General features: G+C 38.0%; 1 long non-coding RNA gene and 1 pseudogene across 1 annotated transcript in view; both read left to right on the top strand.

The window, feature by feature from the left end:
- Nucleotides 1-10,318, top strand: part of LOC136277483 (uncharacterized) — a 31,550-nt gene extending 21,232 nt beyond the window's left edge. The window contains exon 4 of the long non-coding RNA XR_010715904.1: nucleotides 9,783-10,318. This is a non-coding gene — a long non-coding RNA (uncharacterized lncRNA). The remainder of the gene's footprint in view (nucleotides 1-9,782) is intronic.
- Nucleotides 10,319-15,007: 4,689 nt separating this feature from the next.
- Nucleotides 15,008-16,978, top strand: LOC136277179 (uncharacterized; annotated as a pseudogene).
- The last annotated feature ends 1,938 nt before the right edge of the window (nucleotides 16,979-18,916 follow it).

The following is an 18,916-nucleotide window of genomic DNA, read 5'->3' as shown; positions in this document are numbered from 1 at the left end:
TAAACCTATAAGCCATCATTGTCATTGCCTGCCAATGGTTAATGGTTTGCCATCAGGTTGAAGTGTTGTACACTTCTTAGTAGATTATTTACTTCGATAGAGGCCATAGTTCAGCTCTTTTGACTTAGGAAAATTGGAGGAATTAAACTCAAAAAATGAAGGTTTAAGATGATGTACTTGGTACGAGTTGTAAATATTTTACTAGACCTTTTTATAGGCCTTTAAATTTGGCCTTTATTTTACAAAAGGCACAAAGTACACCATTTCAACGGGTCGCTATGCAGACATAAACATAACACAGAAACAAATAGATATATTCAAAATGATGAAAGGACCATTTGCCAGCACACAAGGTCTCAAAGCAAGAATGCATTGTGGCATACAAAGCTGCAGAATTTTTCATTTTTTTAATGGGGGGCTATGACTGTTACAGCACATATTGAACTTTTTGACGATAACTTTTTTACCACAATCTTTAACTTGTGCTCATTGTGCCAACAGCTATCATTAAATTTACTGACTAATTTGTGCTTATAAATATATATATAGATGAGCATAAAAAATTTATTCCATTAATTTTTGAGAAGGCAAGGAAAAGAAGAAGAAGCAAGCAAATGATGTGATAAGCACTCTCAGAGGTAGCGGAAGTTCGTAGTGGCCATTATCGCACCAGTGAATCCCTTGTACAGATGTCTTAAGAAACTTTCTGTCTTCTTTGGACGGTTCATGTCTCAATGTATTTGACTTGTGTTCCATAAAATTGAGTTCAAACACCTGATTGATTGCAGATGGATTTATCACCTCTTTCATTTTTCCATTGAAAACGAAACCTAACTGGCTGTTGTCAGTACCAGAAACAACTTCTCTTGACAAGATGCCATGACACGAAGATTCTGGGGCGTAGTCTCCCAGGGGAACTGTAATGGGATCATCACTTTTTCTGCGAATTATGGCTTTTGGTTTAATCGCCTTAGGACAGTTACAGCTAATTAACAGGCCGATTTTCATATTCTCCTCCTATGGTGGAATTTCACCCTGGATTCTCTTAAGGTGTGGCCAGTTGTTTACAGTTTCTGGTCTTGGTATCTGGTCTTGTCTGGATGGAATGCTTTGTCTTGCATATGTCTTCGGTAACTCAATTTGGATGCGTTTGTCAAAATGCTCTACTACCAAGCCATTGACTCTTTGTACCATTAGCCTTTCACAACCAAGCAATGTGCTCAAATCCAAACTAATTGCAACGCCTTCAATACCAGGTTCGCGCTGTACTTGGGTGGTAATGAAGGTTGTGTTGCTTGCATCATCCAAGAGCGCATAAATTTTGTTGGTTTTTAATGGATTATTCTTGTGGAATAGAATGACTTGGACAATTCTGCAATGGGTTATTACACCAGTGGATCCTCCAGCTGAGCTGTGCACTACACTCATAAGATTAGAGCTGGCAGATTCCTTGACTGGCGGTTTCTCACTTGGTGTTTCTTTCTTGTCAGAGAATTGCTGATTTTCATGCGCCTTGGGGTTGGGCTGCTTGCTTGATGTAGACCTTGGCTTCACGCCATGTAGTAGTGTATGGTGACATCTTCCACATTCTTTTCAAGTGGGTCGGTTCTGACATCCCGAAGCATAGATTCTTGCTGTGAATAATTTCACTGCGTCCGTCTACTGAACTCTTCAGAAATTTGCTGCATGTGAGAAGGGCGTGCTGACCATTGCAAAGGGGGCAAGCTTGATTGACTTGATCCGCTGAAGTTTTTGATGAAGAAAAGAGCTGTTTTGTAAGTGGATGGTTGTTGTCACAAAAGAATCTGCCCTTGCTAGGCCTTCGCTCCCTTTGTTTTGTCTGCTTCTCCATCCCAACCTTGTCTGGGTATCGGTTTCCTTCCTTTCTGTCTTTAAGGCATCTGGTGAGAAAATAAGGTCATTCGGTAGCTTTGCCTCTTCCTTAACTTCGAAACTTTGTAAAGTTGCTGAAGGTGACAATCTTCATAGACTTCGTCTGTGCTTGGTGGGCATGCCGACACCATTTTACTGCAGAGTATGAAGGCAGTTTGTTGCTTACAAGATGGAGGGTTTCTGTTGAGTTGAGGTCCCCCATTGACTACATGGTCTTCATTGCCTCTTTATAGCATACAAGGAAATCAGCAAAGTCTTGGATACCACCACTGTCTCTGTCGTTGATCTTAGGCCAGCTTTTAACCAAAACGGTGGTCAAGCATCCTTTGGCCCTTTCTTAAGTGCTGTCAGAGTTCATGGCTAAGTAACCTTTTACAGTGTTGTTTGCCTTGCCTTTAGTGTATTTGTTCAAGAAAAAAAGTCAATCTCTGTTCGAAGGCATGCTTTTAGAGATGATTTGCAAACTTAATTTTCAAACGAAAGGCCAATCCCTTTTCTGTCATTTTTCTTATGTGACCAGTTCCTTTCAAGGTTTTGAAATGGGATGGCTGTATGCCTGTCATGCTTTTGGGTGGTTTCTTGGCTTGTGGCATTGTCAATATCCGTATCTGGTGAACCATGGAATGTGGGTGTGCTAGCTATGCTCTTTGTTTTGCCAGGAAAGATGAGTTTTCAAAGATAGAAGTGAAGTTCAGCTAGAATTCATAACCAATGGTGGAATGATGCGTCAATATTTTATTTTAGCAATTGCAGTGACCAACAAATCTAGATTCTCAAGTTCCAAGGGGCGTTGCTCCAAAACACGGTTAACGAGGTGTTAGGGACTATTTTACAGATCGAGATAAAAAACATTTCATTCATATTTTCGGAGTGCATGTTTGGTTTTTTGAGCGGACTTAACAGAGTCAATACACTTGATGATATAACAAGCATGAGTCCGTTGTAAGTCAGTGGGTGTTTCAGGGAAGTACATAGCACCAACAATGATGCCAGAGAGTGGACAAGGTAGGCACAGAGGATGAAGCCACAGCCACATGCATTCATGATCTGGTGACTCCAGATCAGACCTCCTTTTGAAGGGGATGCGTGATGAAACAGAAGTTTAAACGCCGCCTCAGTGAGTCGGATGGTCTTGACGCTGTAGAACATAGCTTGGGATGGTGAGGACACTGATATATTCAAAATGATGAAAGGACCATTTGCCAGCATGCAAGGTTTCAAAGCAGGAATGCATTGCGTTGTGGCATACGAAGCTGCCAAAGTTGCATAATTTTTCATTTTTTTTAATGGGGGGTGATGACTGTTAAGGCATCTATTGAACTTTTTGAAGTTAACTTTATAACCACAAAATTTGACTTGTGCTTATTGTGCCAGACGAGTAAAGAAAATATATTTAATAAATTTTTGAGAGGGCAATGAAAAAAAGAAGCAAACAAATGTTGTGATAAGCAGAAATTAAGAATGATAAAGGAATGTAAGGCTGTCAGTGTGGTCAAGTCATTAATTACAATTATGTTGATGACAGTTGCTAAAAGAGCCATATAGACTAGAAAATCAGTCTGCCAGAGAAAGTATTGTGTGCTTAAGGTTTTAAATAACACATTGGAAAAGGTATCATTTGGTGCTTAGTTTCAATGTTATATATGAATTTTTACCCTTATTTCAAATAGCAAGCATAAAATGAAACAATTAAAGCTAAAGAGTTTTGTTTATTTTAATTATATTTCTTATAGAATCTTCTGAAACATGGGTGATGATCTATATCATTTATTAGATGTAAACTTAAGTAAGGGTGCATTGTAAAAGTATCCCCTATCTTCCTGAAATTGTTTCACCACTGTGGACGTTTTCATGGTCAAAGCTACACGCTTACATTCTGCTACAAGTTTTTTTAAATTTTGCTCTGAGCTGTTTTACAGTAAAGGGGACACTTTCATTTCTGGAATTACATCTCTTCTTGAGTTCGCAAAGTACCTCAGCATAAATCTGTCCATTCCTTTGTTTTTGTAATTGTAAATATAAGCTTTTTATTATACTAATTACTGCTTATTATAATATCTACAGTATCATCTAACATCTGCTGGGACCATTTTGCTTTACTGCCTACTTTCTTTTCCTTTTTATCAGATGATTCAAAAACAGAGTACTCAACATCTTCTTCTTCATCTCCATTTTCATCATCTTCACCATCACTCATCTCTGCTAGCTCCTCATGAGCAGCAGGTTCAGTACTACATGATAAAGAAGCCAATTATTAACAAATATACATAAACTATCGAAGATTTCACCTCCAAATAATTATTATGTAGACTTGAGTGCCAACAAGTGTTCAGAGTATTGTTCATTTTGTCTTCTATTTTAGCTCTTCTCTTCTCCAAAGCAAAAAGCTTAATAATAAGCATAAATTATCCTTATAAACTGCTTAATACAAACATCAAATAAAGTAAATTAAAAATCACTATTCACCAAGCCGTAGCATCACACCTAGTTACTTTTTTTATTTTTGATGCTCATTATCTCTCCATCGTCTGCTGTCACTTTTCGCATGCTGTCTGTTGCCACACTTCTTCCACTGGAAGATCCTGTTACTGGAGTCCTGATCTTCCTTTGCACAAGCAATATAAATGCAACGGATTTTCTGGCTTGCCAGCCAGGAGTTTTGTCCTCTTGAAACACAGAGCAGCAAAATTCAACTGTTCGTCTATGGTAACTCCTGGCAACTTAAGACATTAAGAAGATTCAATGGTGTTTCCTTTAAAGTGAAATGGAATGTTACTTTCTGTCCTGTTATGGTCTGAAGTCAGAGTTTGATATCTACTCAGGTTTCCTTTTAGCAGATTGCTAGGATACCATTTGTAGGTCCTAGTGGCATGCCTCATAAGATTGGTGTTAGCCATTTTTGGGTCCCCTGCTTGAAGCCCTTCTTGAAAGAACCCTGAAAGTTTGTATCAGTGGGGTTGAAAGGTGGTGATGTAGGGTGCTTTGCTTTTTTTGGTAAGAGCAACAAAACACCTTAAGGATGTTTGCACCCATAATGTTCAAATGTACAGACTTCTTTTAAACTTTGGCTGCAGTTAGACAATGATAAGTTTATGTCAGAAAGGTAAAAAAACTGGGGGGTCATGGAGTTCGTTTGGAAATAAAGTTATGACAGACCATAGTATTTCTAAGAACAGTGGTTATTTAAGGCAATTTTGGACTCACTACTATCACCAAAAGATTCTGTACAATGGAGAATTCAATCTATGGTATGTGCATTTATTGTTAGTGTCTAACAGTACTCATACCACTGCAGTAAAGGTCACTGGTGCTTTCAATTATTGGCTGACAAAGTGCTTGCATGTTAGGTTTTTTCTTGGAACATCAGAGACCAGCAAGGAACATGTACTTTCTAGAACACCTACATTGCAGAAACTAAAACAGACAGATTGCACATGGGCATGCATATCAAAGCTGTTTTCAGTTTTACATGCATAGCAGGCAGCTCCAAGATGTTTTTAACATGTGATGGTAGCAATTTTTGAAAAACCATAAACACTGTAAAGATGGTAATTAATTGTGCTATCTGGTTTTAATGACTCCAAACCCATTACATGGTAAACTAATTAAGAGGAAAGTCTCAACTTATAACTTACGAGGGAATGTCTATGTGTATAATAAGAATTCAAACTGAAAGTTTACCAATTAGAGTGTAATGATTTCCCAGAATTCTTACCTCTAGGAGGAAGTTCATTGATGACTAGGAAATAGGCCAGGAATTTTGTTTGTTGGATGACTTTTAGGGTGCAACACCATCTGTATTGAATGAGAACAAAATGTTCAGCAGGTTGTCTTTGCTGAGAATGCCACCAGGCTGCATTAGTTTGCAGTACTCTTGTCCACTGAATATGTCACATATGTCATCATCATCATCAAGGAAATCATTCTAAAATCGATAGCCCAGAAATCTGACAAACTCTGCATCTGTTTAATAACAAAAGCAGGTTTGCCTTTAACTAATATTAATTAATTAATGTGCATAATGATCATCACCACGGGCACACTTTCAATGGGTGGCAAGTTATATTTTAATTAATACCAAATGGTGAAGAACAGACAATTTTAAACTTAAATGACAAATTCATTTATCAGTTTTCTTCAAGAAAAGTGAATGGAAAAAGTGTTCTTGTAATGCATATGAAACCTATTATATGCATGAATTTTACCTTGAAGTTAAATTTGTTTATTAACTCTATCTATTTATTTTACCAAGGCAGTTGCAACAATAAGAATGCTTCTTCAGTGGAGTTTCGTAAAAGAAACCAGCAAAGGACTTCTTAAATAAGAAAGCAGAAGCCACAATTATATGACCATTAGGCAGTAAAGTATGCTACACTTTCACCAAATCAATCAAAGCTTCTCCCAAGAGCTAGTGTCTTAAGCTGAAAAGCATCACTAGCATGATAGCTCTGAGCCTTGATACACTAGCACCGTTTTAAAGTGGTGTATTATCATCTTCCAAATTGCCATTGCTTTTTGCAGGCTCCTCAATAATGTCCCTTGTTTCACCTTGCTTGCCATCAAACTTGCTGTGTGAGCTGCAATTGAAACCTTCAGTATCACTTTTGGATGATTCCTTGCAACTGCAAGCAATAGAATTGCTCCCTGGATCAACAAAAAAAGGAAGAAAATTATCAACTTCAACTTTGAGATTAGCTGGATCAGAATCACCACTCTCTTTTGTGGAAATAGGAGGCTGAGTTGAAGAATCAGTCTCATTCAAAAACCTTAAAATCGAATTGATCTCAAATACACAGCTCAAAGAGAACACTTTCTTCAGGATCAATCAACATTCTGGTCGATGAATCAGACAAGAAACATTTACCAGGGTTCCCTTTTTCAACAGTTTTGCTTCTCCAGCTGTAGTTCTTGGAGTCTTTGCGTTTTTGCAATGCATTCATGCTTTACGTTTGCCTCTATTGCCTGCCATGTGGACCAAACATTTGTTGAAGCATGAAAAATATATGATTTTTGAGTGAGTCCTGGGTTGAGGCTGCTGCTTGGACAAAACTGCTCATTCCCATGTGAAGGGTTTCACTTGCCGCCCAAAAGTTTCTCCCATTACACATGCTTTCGCAGTGATCAACACAATTCCCCTAAAAGCTCAGCAATATGCAACGATCCCAGAGAAGGTGATGTGTTCCTTCCAGGCTGAAAGAGAAGCCTTGTCTTAAAATAATGTTTACTCGAGATGGTGGGACCATGAAAGTCACAGAGTCATGAAAGATCAAACTCACACAACACTGTGAGGAGTTGAGAGGTTCTCTGTCAAATCTCTCATTTTGTGTTGGCCAAGTTGTCTTTCAGCAGGCAGTTTCCACTGTTTTTTTGGTATTGACCAGTAAAATTGAGATTGTTGTGCTCCTGTTCATAAGAGTAAAACTCATTATATTTTCAAAATAATATTATATCATATTACTACTTATTTAACATTCAGTTCACAGATATTGTGCAAGACCACAGTGCACATACAAATATAAATATCAACTTTTTACTAAGGAGGAAAAAGTCACAGTATAAACACCACAAAACAGAGAGAATGTAGCCTTCCCTATAAAATATCAGTTTATCAGTCTGCAAGTTTTGGTGTTATGTTTCACCACTGTGATGTTCTGATTGTTGAAAAGGGTCTGCATATTACTCACCCTTGGAATTTAAGTCAATTTAGTTTTTAAAATGTTTTCTGGCGATGAGAAATTTTCCCAGGAGTCGCTTTATACACAGATGCATGTGCACATATTGATGGCAAGCTATTGATTTATCTTTGCGTTTTAAGCAAAGTGAACATCTACGTAGAGGCCCATGGGTATTATTCACCATCAGATAAAACATTGTGACAGAATAATGAAAGGGTTGAGTGCAAAAGAAGCCCTTGTTGACTTGGAATGAACTACTAACATGGTGTCTGTTTACTTGTGGAACCAAAAGAGAACTTGACATGAGATCAAGAGTCACTTAGTAGGGCTTGACAAAAGAAAAATCTATGTAAGCAAAGGACAAGTTTTAAGTTTCTCTTCCAAATATTTAATGTCTTCCAATCACATTGACATGCTAATATGGCTGTCCTAAACAAGATCACTAAGCTCACTTAAAAATAAAAAAAGAAACAATGTATATTAAATTTAAACACTGATAAAGTAATTTTCCAAGAGATCATGATTTCTCATATTCGGAAAAAAGAGGAATTACTGAGTGACAGATATAAAGGTTTAAAATTTTAAAAGGGATAACTTAAGTAGAGGTATGTGTCAGAAAAATGATTTTTTTGTGCGAGCCTTTCACGTGTACGTTTTTTTAATTGATTATTAATATTAAAGTATAAAATAAACCTCTTGGCAATATAAGATAACTCACTAAACTTGTTGGTGAAATCTTTCATTGTCAAGGGAGGAGTGAAAATGATAGTTATTCACTATCACTTCCTTTCCTTGATCTGCCGCCTGCTTCTCTTGCTGATGGTGGGGCACAACCGGGCTGCATCTCGTCGGGCATTTGGCACTTAGGTGGCCAAACCCTCTACACTTGTGACAACAAACTAGAATAATAATATAAATGAGAAAATTACGGACAAGCACAATGTTATTGCAGTCCAATTAAGAGGGAAGGGAGGTAGTCCAGGTAAATGTCCTCGAACTTTAACCTCTCTGAGTAGAGGAAAAAAACAGTCCTAATTAAAACTCCTGCCTCAAGTGAGCAACATCTAACCTCACCTTAGACTCAGCGATAAAACCTTTTGGGTCTGGGTCAGACAAAAAGGAATCTTTTGGCACCAGACACACCAATAGTTGTGTAGGTATACATTTATTATTCATCTTCATGAAATACCTGTACTAGAATTTTGACCATTTCTACAAGGCTTTCTCCTCCTATCTTTCACAAGATGTTGATCTTGCTATAGTTATCAAAGGAAAACTGTGAGATTTGTCTCCTTCAACCAAAGTGTTTCCTGCAGATATTTGAGCCAGATATATATGATTAAACACAACACTTCATCTATACATTTATTACAATCGTGTGCTGTGTGTAATCTTATTATTTAAGGGTCACTTGGAAAGAAGCCCAAAGTGACTTGTTAGACAAGCCACTGAGATGAGACATTTTACAGTCAGTCAACACTCACTTAATGCTTGGTTTTACGCTTACCTCCTCTCTTATCTCTTCCTCTGTTAATATCATCCCGGGTCCTTTCTTTTGCTGCTTATCCCACTCTTCTTTTCTCCCACTTCACGCCTCTCATCTCTTGACATCTCTCTCTTTTTCTTCCCAACCTTTTTCCCTCTCCTGTTGCGCTCTTCATACCCTTTCTCTTTTTCTTCGTTCTTCTCTCTTTCTTTGTACTTCTCCCCTTCTTTGTTCTTCTCTTCCTCTTTCCAGCTGCTCTTCCATAACTATTTCTTGTTCCAGCTAGTCCATGTTAATGACATGCTCTTCAAAACATAAGAAGTGTATCACTCAGTAATATCAATATACAACAACATTTTATGAAACTGTTTAGCCCTGGGCCTCTGTGGTTTAATCCTTCCTTCAAAATTCATAAACATGGCCGTTAATTGATGGCCTTTGGCAAAAATATCACTGCCAATGTTCATGCTAGAGATACAATAAAGCTCACCCTGGAATATGCACATGAACCATTAAAGAGAGTACCTCTTTCTGTGCCAATATTCTTAGATATGCGTGACATCTAAGTCATCGATTATTAATTTTTAAGCAATGCTAAAAGTGAGAAAACAGTAGTTTGATTGCTTCTAAGGGATGAAATGCACCAGTACTTCACTACACCAGACACCCTTATCTGGATTTGTGTGTAATTCATAACAGCCTTGTTCACTGGTTTTATTTCATGATAGGCGATAAACCTCCAAGCAATTTCAAGAACTCCCTTATAACATTCAATTTAAAAGTGATGATTTCCTGTTAAGAAACCTCCTAGGATACCAGAGAAGAAAATTAGTTTATCTCACCATGTGGTCCTCCATCTTGAGCCATGGTAGCCAACTCAGCAAAAATTGATCAACATTCCTACTTTAAAGAGAACGAGAGAATATGGGTAATTACCAGTTTGCTTGGCTCCCCTGGGTATATAAAGAAAAACATAAGAGGATGCGTGGAGGCTAAAGCCATTGTGTATCAGAGTATTCACTTCGAAGGAGGCACAATGTTTGAGCAGCTTGGAGAGACCAAAATGACAGTGTGGCAGCCATTTATTCCCACTTGGATGGCAAAGTCTGGAGAACCTTCCCTTGGAAATTTAAAAGTCTGGATGTCCAAAAGGGTCCATTATAAGCCACTGTTTCCCAAGTTGGCTAAAAATTATAGCTGCTACGAGGGAGAGTATTGGCACTGAATTAATGAATGGAGTAGCTTTTACGTAACTAACTATATAAACATACATAGCAATGTTGTCTCTGTGATGATTTCTGTGTGGTCTTGTTTGATTTTTACTTTTGTCTTGCTCAAAAAATGAAATTGTGCTGCTGGTTCTCATCCATGCCTGTGTGAATGAAATTAATAAGTAAGTGTGAAAGGATTGGTATTTTCTACGCAAAGATAGTTGTAGAGAGTTTCTCCACTGATATATGGATCACCAAACACTCACAATGAATGCCAAGAAGACCAAGTTCTTGCTAACACATGTAGGAGCAATAATTGCTAATAATAGGCAATAGTCTGTATTGAATTAAGTATTCATTTCTGCATGAATTAGTGTTTATTTCATTTTAATGTTTGTTACAAAAAGTATGTATAATGTGGTAACATATAACATACATATCATTATCATATTCCTTACAATTTAGTACAAGGGGCTTTATTCTAAATAGATCAAAGGAAAGAATGTGGCATATGTCAGCCACTGATTTAAATAGAAAAGCACATATTATTAAGTGAAGAGTAATTTTGCTGCAATTCTGTCCCTTCTGGGCGAGCAAAGAGGATGATTTAATGCATTGTAACTCAACTTACAAGCACCTTATCCATTATGAAAGAGACCAGATCTTCACCATATGTGTTAGCAGTTTGTGAGTTAACTTTCCAGGATATGTGATGTTTGACATCAACCATACCAGAGGTTGAATTTTTGTGTAGTCCCATACATTTACAATGAATACATGTCTTCCACTGTATCCATAATAGCCATCATTGTAGACACTATGAGATTGCTACATGTAACATAATAGAAATTATTATGAGGCTGGAGGAAAATCACAAATTTTTGGTCATTGAAACTCCGAGATCTGCCCTGTTTTTAATCATGTAACATCTGGTTTTGCATGTCTCACACAAAATAAAAAAAATCAGCCCTTGACACTGAAGGATTCAGTGAATCCAGGTTAGTAGTTACTCACATGCTTTACCATGCACTCACATGGAATCTACAGTATTTAGCCCAAAACTTGAATGTGATCTTTGAAGAATAGTTGTAATATTTAAATTTAACAAAAATACTAGCATAAAATGCAACCGAAACCTTACCTTACTGTACAAGTTTCAACAGAAAAGCACAACTCCAATCACCAGTGCACTCCAAACCAATAAGGGAAGCCACAAGGCAATGTCAAATTCTCATCTTCCTAAGCTTTCCAACGTATCGAAGAAAATTTCACTAATACTTCACACTTAAAAACACAACCAGAATCTTAATTTTTCACCAATCTGAAGTGTCCCAAAAGGTATCAAGGTAGCCCATGAAATTCTCAAACTTCAAGCGTGGAAAACTTAACGATTGTCTCACAATTTTGCATTGCATCCCTCCCCTAGTTGGGAAGTGACACGCAGAAGACATGTTCACAACACACTTTGATTGGAGGAAATAAAACCACATTCTATTGGTTATTAGGTGTGAGGACATAACTACAATAGAAGACACAACTGCAATGCTACATGCGTATTGTCAATTCCTCAGGGAGGTCTTAAAGGTCTTCAATTTGCATAATGGCAACAGTTCAATATCAGAGAATCTATTTTCCTTGAAGAGTTTATCAAGTGTTGTCGAACAGGATGAGCAGCCCTGTTGCCTCTTCTATTCTTTAGTAAGCCCAGTTCTTTAATCAGATGAAATACTTGTGTTGGTAGGCAATTTGACTTTGGGTTGTAGTGGCATTGTTGACCAAGTTCAACAGCACTCAGGAAAGCATATGAGAATTTCACATGAAGATAAAGCATAACACTAAGATATAGACTTCAAAAACTAGTTATGACCTTTTCCTAAAGCTTCAGGAAATATATACAATAGATAAAAAGCGATATAAAAGTTATGAAATATCAACATGTAAAAAATTACAAAAGAACTCAACAAATGCTGCCAACTGTGGCACTTCCATAACACTGAATGAAAGATGCAAATATCAGATGACCATTGATGAGTTTGGTGATCCATATCTTTTTGCATAGTCTTATTCCAATACACCACAGAAGACATAAAATACTTAATGAACGCAAGAAAATCAGTGGACTAATTACAACAGGGTAAATTGTTTTGGATATGCCTTTATGAACTGTGTGGCTTCTATGTGGGAGTATAGGGCCTGACTGGTTATATATTCATGATTGTTGTGAAGAATAAGTTGTTGGTGCAGTAGGACTGTCTTTGTGGTAACAGCTGGTTTCGCTACTTGTCAAGTACACTATGTTCGAGTTGGCTACATGTGCACTACTTACATGCTGAATTTCCTACTTACTTCATCCTACCATTCTATCATTCTGCTTCCACGATCTTTCAGAACCAACATCTTGTTTTAAAGAAATCTGCTAGAGTTCCATAACAAGCCTATAAAGAATTGAGTTACAATCACAGAAATGAAGTAGGTCTCATCAAAACAACCCAGAGAATGCATGACTTAGTTAACCACTAAAAACTAGACCTTATCTACGAGTTCTTCTTGTATTTTTGCCTACAATAAGTGTCCATGAACTTTAAATATCAATATACCTGAAAAAATCGCTCAATTCTGACTGGTCAAGATAACTACAGTTTTCAGGTAATTCAATGTAGAAGAGGGTTAATTCAGTGCAAAGAAGTAACAAACCTTGCACCTTAAAGATGTGAAAATATAATTGGATATTATTGTTTTGATCGTATGCGGTTATTTTGACCAAACACACAATGTCACTTGCTGGGTTTTAATAAATTGTTTTTGCACTTGATGCGCAAGCTTTGCTTCTGCATAATTATGTTAAGCTATACCTGCAATTTAGAATAAATTGAGCACTTGTAAATTTTTTCAAAGATCACAAATTGCAGACACCCTATGGGCTCATGCAATTTTGTGAGTCTTTAGAAAATTAACTTGTGCTTATAGATTTCAAATTGGACTCAAAATCATGTGATTACCTGTACTAATATAATTAGTAACTTATCTTATCAAGCAGGAGGAATCAAAAAAAGTTACCTTGAGGTATTCAAACATAATATCCTCTCTTGAAAGTTGACTTTCAATGTTTCTTTTTAAGTCTATGTAAGTCCACTCTTTATTGAAAAGAAACTGGTGAATAATCAGGCCCCTCTCTTTGAGCTTTACTTTGTTGATGTGACTTGGTAATTGCTTTGTATTAAGGTTTGAAATTATCACCAAGTCTTTGTGGAAGATTGTTTTACTGAGATGCCCATTCCTGTTTCCTCAGGACATGGAACTTGTAAAAGTACCTGCTGAAGTTCATAGTCTAGTTGCGGTCGCCCCTCCCTGTGTCATGCTTACTCCCAGAATGCATCACACAGAGAGCCTGCTTCGACATCATCACTGGCAATCTTAACTTTACCTCTACTCAACACACACTTTACTCCATACTCAGTAAATTTCAGGAAACAAGGGAAACAAGGTATTGGCAACTATGGTTGTTCATTTGAAGTAGGTCTTACTACAAACAATTTCATACTTTTTACTTTCCTTAGCTTGCTGAATCTTCAGAGGAGCATGTTCATTCGCTATCTCAGAAAACAATTTTTCCCATAAGAAGACAGCAACATTGACATTTTCGACTCCATTAACAACTGACCAGGGGACTTGATTAAGATCTTTTATAAACTCCAACTTATTATAATTCTTGAAAGACTGACATTCAAATTTCTTTGGTGGAATTTTTGGAATGCCTCCTTTCATCATGTAATAAACCAAGCTGTGATCGCTTAGAGTTGTATGGATGACGTCAGATTGAACAATCTTGTGTTCTCTATTTGTAAAAATAAGATCAATAAGGGTCTTTGAGTGCTCTGTAATTCTTGTTGGTTCATTTATAAGCTGTTTCATGTCATTTACTACGGCAAATGATTTCAGCAATCTGCTTGCAGAACTTTTCCCATGTTGGTTGATGTTAAAGTCACCCATTAGTACTAATCCGTTCTTATCAAGGTCAATCTTTGCAAAGGAATTGGTTAGAGTTTCCAAAAAATTTGCTTCTTTCATGTTTGGGGCTTTATATGCAGCAGCAATCAGAAGAGGTTTACGCTTTGGTCGGTTAATTTCAACCCATAACAGCTCCTCCTTATTCGTTGCTAGATCCTTCTTGACAGTGAAAGGAATATTATCCCATATAGAAAACAAAACTCCACCACCGTTTAATTTTGTCAATCAGTTGCGATCTTTTCGAACTAGTGTGTACCCTGGTATAGTGACTTCACAGTCAGATATGTTCGAGGAAAGCCAGGTTTCACTTCGTGTAGGCACATCAAAATTGTAAGTTAACATCAATTTGCGAACACCATCCAATTTATTTACAAGTCTATTGACAATTAGGTGGGCAATCTTGAGTCCTCTCACCAGACGAACTTTAGGAGTGTTGATGGAATCATAAGACGTTGATGTTTTTGGGTCCAAACAGTCCATACAAGACCGATATGCGGCCAAGGCGCTAATATCAAGATATTCATGATGATTCATGTTTATGCATTTCGCATGGAACCAGCGATCACATTCATCACATTGCACAGCTCTTTGATTTTTTCGGCAACCTTTAGTACACAGAGCACAATGATCTGTTTCTGGGCCAGGATTTAAACTTACATCACCCGCAAGAACCACCAGGAACAAAGCGGCGAGTGAGATGTTTAGTAGTTTCAAGCCAGCTTGGAGTTTACACAATGGCAGCACATCATGAGTACATGGGCAGCAATGTAAACCTGAGTTTCGACCAGGAAAAAAGCTTGACATCGGCGTTCGATGCAACAGCAAGTGACAGGGAAAGGTTTATAATCTTAACTCTCTGAACAGATGACTGTAGCAGCAATTCAACTACCATAAGCATTACTAGTGTTGCAGAGTGACTCAACAGTTGACTGCCCGCCATCACTTCTCTCTCTCTCTCTCTTTTACGGCCTTGCATCCTCAATCCGTCATGGAAATGTTTCAAAGAAAGTCACTAAGACTGAGAAAGTACCAAGAAAGACTCAAAAGCTAAGTCACAGAACAAAGAATCGTAATGGCGTGTTGTGAACATGAAAGAAGGAGTCCCCTCTTCCCCTCTTTGTTTGCAGTGGCTTAAAAGAGAGTGAAAACTTTTCTATAATCTGAGGCCAATTTTCACCAGTTGAATTCAAGGCTACCTGATAGCAAATTTTCTCAAGGCAGTATTACACTATATGCTCCATTCCTTAACCCTATAATTTCACCACAATCAGTGCCTGGACATTCAAATATTAAATACCATTTTCATCAAACACTTTCAGAGACATCATGTCACAGTACTTGTTACAAGAGTGCTTTGAATTGAATTCATAAAATTGCAATACAGGAAAGGTTGCCAGCACAGAAGTTGACCTTGTTTGAATCCAGTGATGCATCATTAACACGAAGATCTGTTGTTGCAATTTCTGGATCGTACAACTTAAAAAAGGAACCCTGAACATCAAGCAGCATAAGCTTCTTTTCAGATATCTGATAGCTGTGATGCACAAGGCATTGTGCCTTTTCATAAACCTCATCAAACTCCACTGATGTGGAGGGAATGTGGAAACCATTATTATTTACGTACTTGTGAAACTCGCCTTGAACAAACTCTTCAATGGTAACTGGTTGCTTTTTAAACACAGCAAAAAAACTTTGACACACTCAAATGTCTCCCACCGATCGAAGCAGCCAATCTTCTCTCATATTTAGTGCTGGAAACCAGCTATGACATGCTGAAACAGTTCAAAGCCCACAAGAATTTGGAGGCTTACAACAAGATGATTTCTGGCTTTATAACAAGCTTCAAGGCAAAATAATCAGTGATAAGTTTGTTGTGGTTGGAAAAGTGCGGCATTCACAGCGAATGACCAAAGCTCCATTACCTGTATGGATCACTGCCAGTAAAGAGGGAACAATCTTATCTGCTCACTTTCTAGGCTGCAAAGCCGGACTAGCGGAATCATCCTCTCATGTGGCAAGTGTTCTATTCTATGTGGAGCATGGACAAGGATTAATGGTAAACTTGCTTGTACCCAAGTGAAGTGCACATGGCTACTTCCTGCGTATGTAAATGAGGTTCCATACTCCAAAGTTAAAGACATAAACTTAAAATCGGCAAGGAGAATAAAAAATGAATTGGATAAAGAAATCAATGGTAAGAATTCCTGTTCTGCATCTCCAAGTAGTGAAAGTTGCAGTAACTCCAACCACAAGAAGGTCGTGAAGGCAGAAATGCTTGGCTATCTGTCTGTTGAGGAGATGAACAGTCTTTTCGCAAAAGTGACAAAGATAAATAGAAGGCTGCTATCCTCAGTTTAATTCCTTCATATTCAGTCTTTCGTTCGAAAAAGTTGTCGGATACCTACCTTGCTAGACCTTTTTGATTCTGAGAACATCAAACTGACATATCCAGATTAAATGAAAAAGTGCTATCTGAGATATCAATTTCCGGTGAGGAGCTAAAAGCTATCTAAAAAGATACAAGAGATCAATCAAGCGGAGTTGCATTTTTCCAATATAGAGCTGGACGTATTGGAGCTTCTCAGAGCTTCTCAGTTGCTCACACAAATCCTGCCCTACCAGCACAGACCCTCATCAAGTCCATTTGTTACCTTCAGCTGTTTAAATTTAACAACAGTGCAGTTACCGTATTTCTTCACCCATAAGCTGAGCAATTTTTTCAGTTTTCGACCCAAAATTTTGGGAGATTTTTCACGAAGAACAGGGTTCGGCTTGTAGTAGAGGGTTTTAGATTTTAACTTGTAGTCAATGAAGCAGAAGTAGTAAAACACAACAAAAATAACTTCTGAATATTGGTTATTCACTTTTATGAAATTGGTGGCTCCTAAAGGAGCCGTTTGATGGATATTAGCAAGGGCTTTCAACCCAATGGTTTACTCACCATCCGTTTGTTTTCGCTGTCTGTCTTGAACTCGTTCTCTTCCATGTCTTCATCATCTACTTCTGGGGTTTCCTCAGAGTAGACCACGTCATCCACTGTGCCATCCAAGGTCTTGAAGGATTTGATGACCATCTGTTTGGGTATCTCTGCCCATGCTTCCTTGATCCACCAGAGGACAAGATTTCTGCTTGGCGCCTTCTTCTTCCCAGCTGGGGTAAACTAAAATGGCCCCGATGTCATCCATGCGAAGTATTTTGGCACACATTATCTTTAAATGGCTTGTTTAGGCACTCATCCAAGGGCTGTACAACCGTGGTTAGGCCTCCAGGGATAACTGCGACATCAATGTTTCGCTTCAGGTCATCTTTCACGGAATCGGCCAAGTGAGCTCAGAATGAGTCCCACACCAAAAGGGAATGCTCAGCATGTGACAAACTCTGTCGAATCCATTTTCCGATGCCCTGTTCATCCATCCACCCTTTCTTATGGGAGGAAACACAAAGAGGCTGCGGCACAACCAGATCTCTGTTGTACAGATGCCTTTGAAGATGACTTTCGGGGGCACCTTTGCTCCATTGGCAGAAACAGCAAGAACGACGGTGAAGCTCCGCTTTTCTGCTCCGCAAGATTTTACTGACACTGTTTGGCTCCCACTGAATTCCAGTGTTCGGTTCGAGGGCAGCTCAAAATGCATGGGTGTCTCATCCATGTTGTAGATGCAGGATAAAGGGTAGTTGCTGCGTTTTCTTGCTGCAATGATGAAGTGATGAAACCGCACAATGTTCTCTTCGAGGTTGGTGGGCAATTGCTGGGCCAGAGTTGTTTTTTTTTGCATGCTGACCGAGTGGCGTCGTTTCCATTTCTCATACCATCCACGGGAAGCTTTGAAAGAAGGATGATCAAGGAGCTCTTTCGCCTTAACCCTTTCCCGTCCAAGGGTGACAGTGTGTAATACTACCCCATCTGCCCAAGGCAAGGGAACCAAAATCAACACAAAGTAACACCACTTCAAATTTTAATCAATATATTAGAAACTACTCATTTATTCAAGAAACAATAGAGAGAAACTTTGTTCCTAAGATAATAAACTTTCCATTGCTGCCAAAAATATTTTCTTTTATACATGCATTCAGCAAATATCAAGAGCTCAAATTAAGTGAATAGAAATCTCAACAAAAACCATCCATGTTGCTCATGAACTCACAGAAAATTGTTACATTTCAGGACAAACTACATCTAACTAATCTATTGAATGAAGAAAATAAGTGATAAAGAATTATTAATGCTATTTTGGACCGACTCGGTGGTCAATTCTTCAAAAAATCATTACAAAAAATCAAATTTTTACAAGCTTGAGTTTTCAAATTTCGCACCAATGCTCAAGCGAGATCGTCCGCGGTATGGTTCTTAAAGCAGTCTAAACAAATGTGTAACAGCCGTCAATTCGATGTCAATTCCACGTTTTATTCGATCCGATCAACTACGCTCAGCACACCGTTCGAATACAATACCGTACAAGAAATCCTTACAAACAAGCAATTGTCTCTATCCGTAACCTTGAAAACTGCTGAAATATCCGTAATGCTTCCGTAATGTTCTATTCCTTCGATGTGAGACTAATTAACCCTTAAAGGACCACGGGGGTCTTATTTTTTTGGGAAAAATTTGAGTGGTCATGATAAAAGCCACTGTAAACAATAGT

This window comes from Pocillopora verrucosa, chromosome 12 (genome assembly GCF_036669915.1).
Source record: "Pocillopora verrucosa isolate sample1 chromosome 12, ASM3666991v2, whole genome shotgun sequence".
NCBI classification, from domain to species: Eukaryota; Metazoa; Cnidaria; class Anthozoa; order Scleractinia; family Pocilloporidae; genus Pocillopora; species Pocillopora verrucosa.
This window is presented reverse-complemented; position numbering and strand designations above follow the sequence as displayed.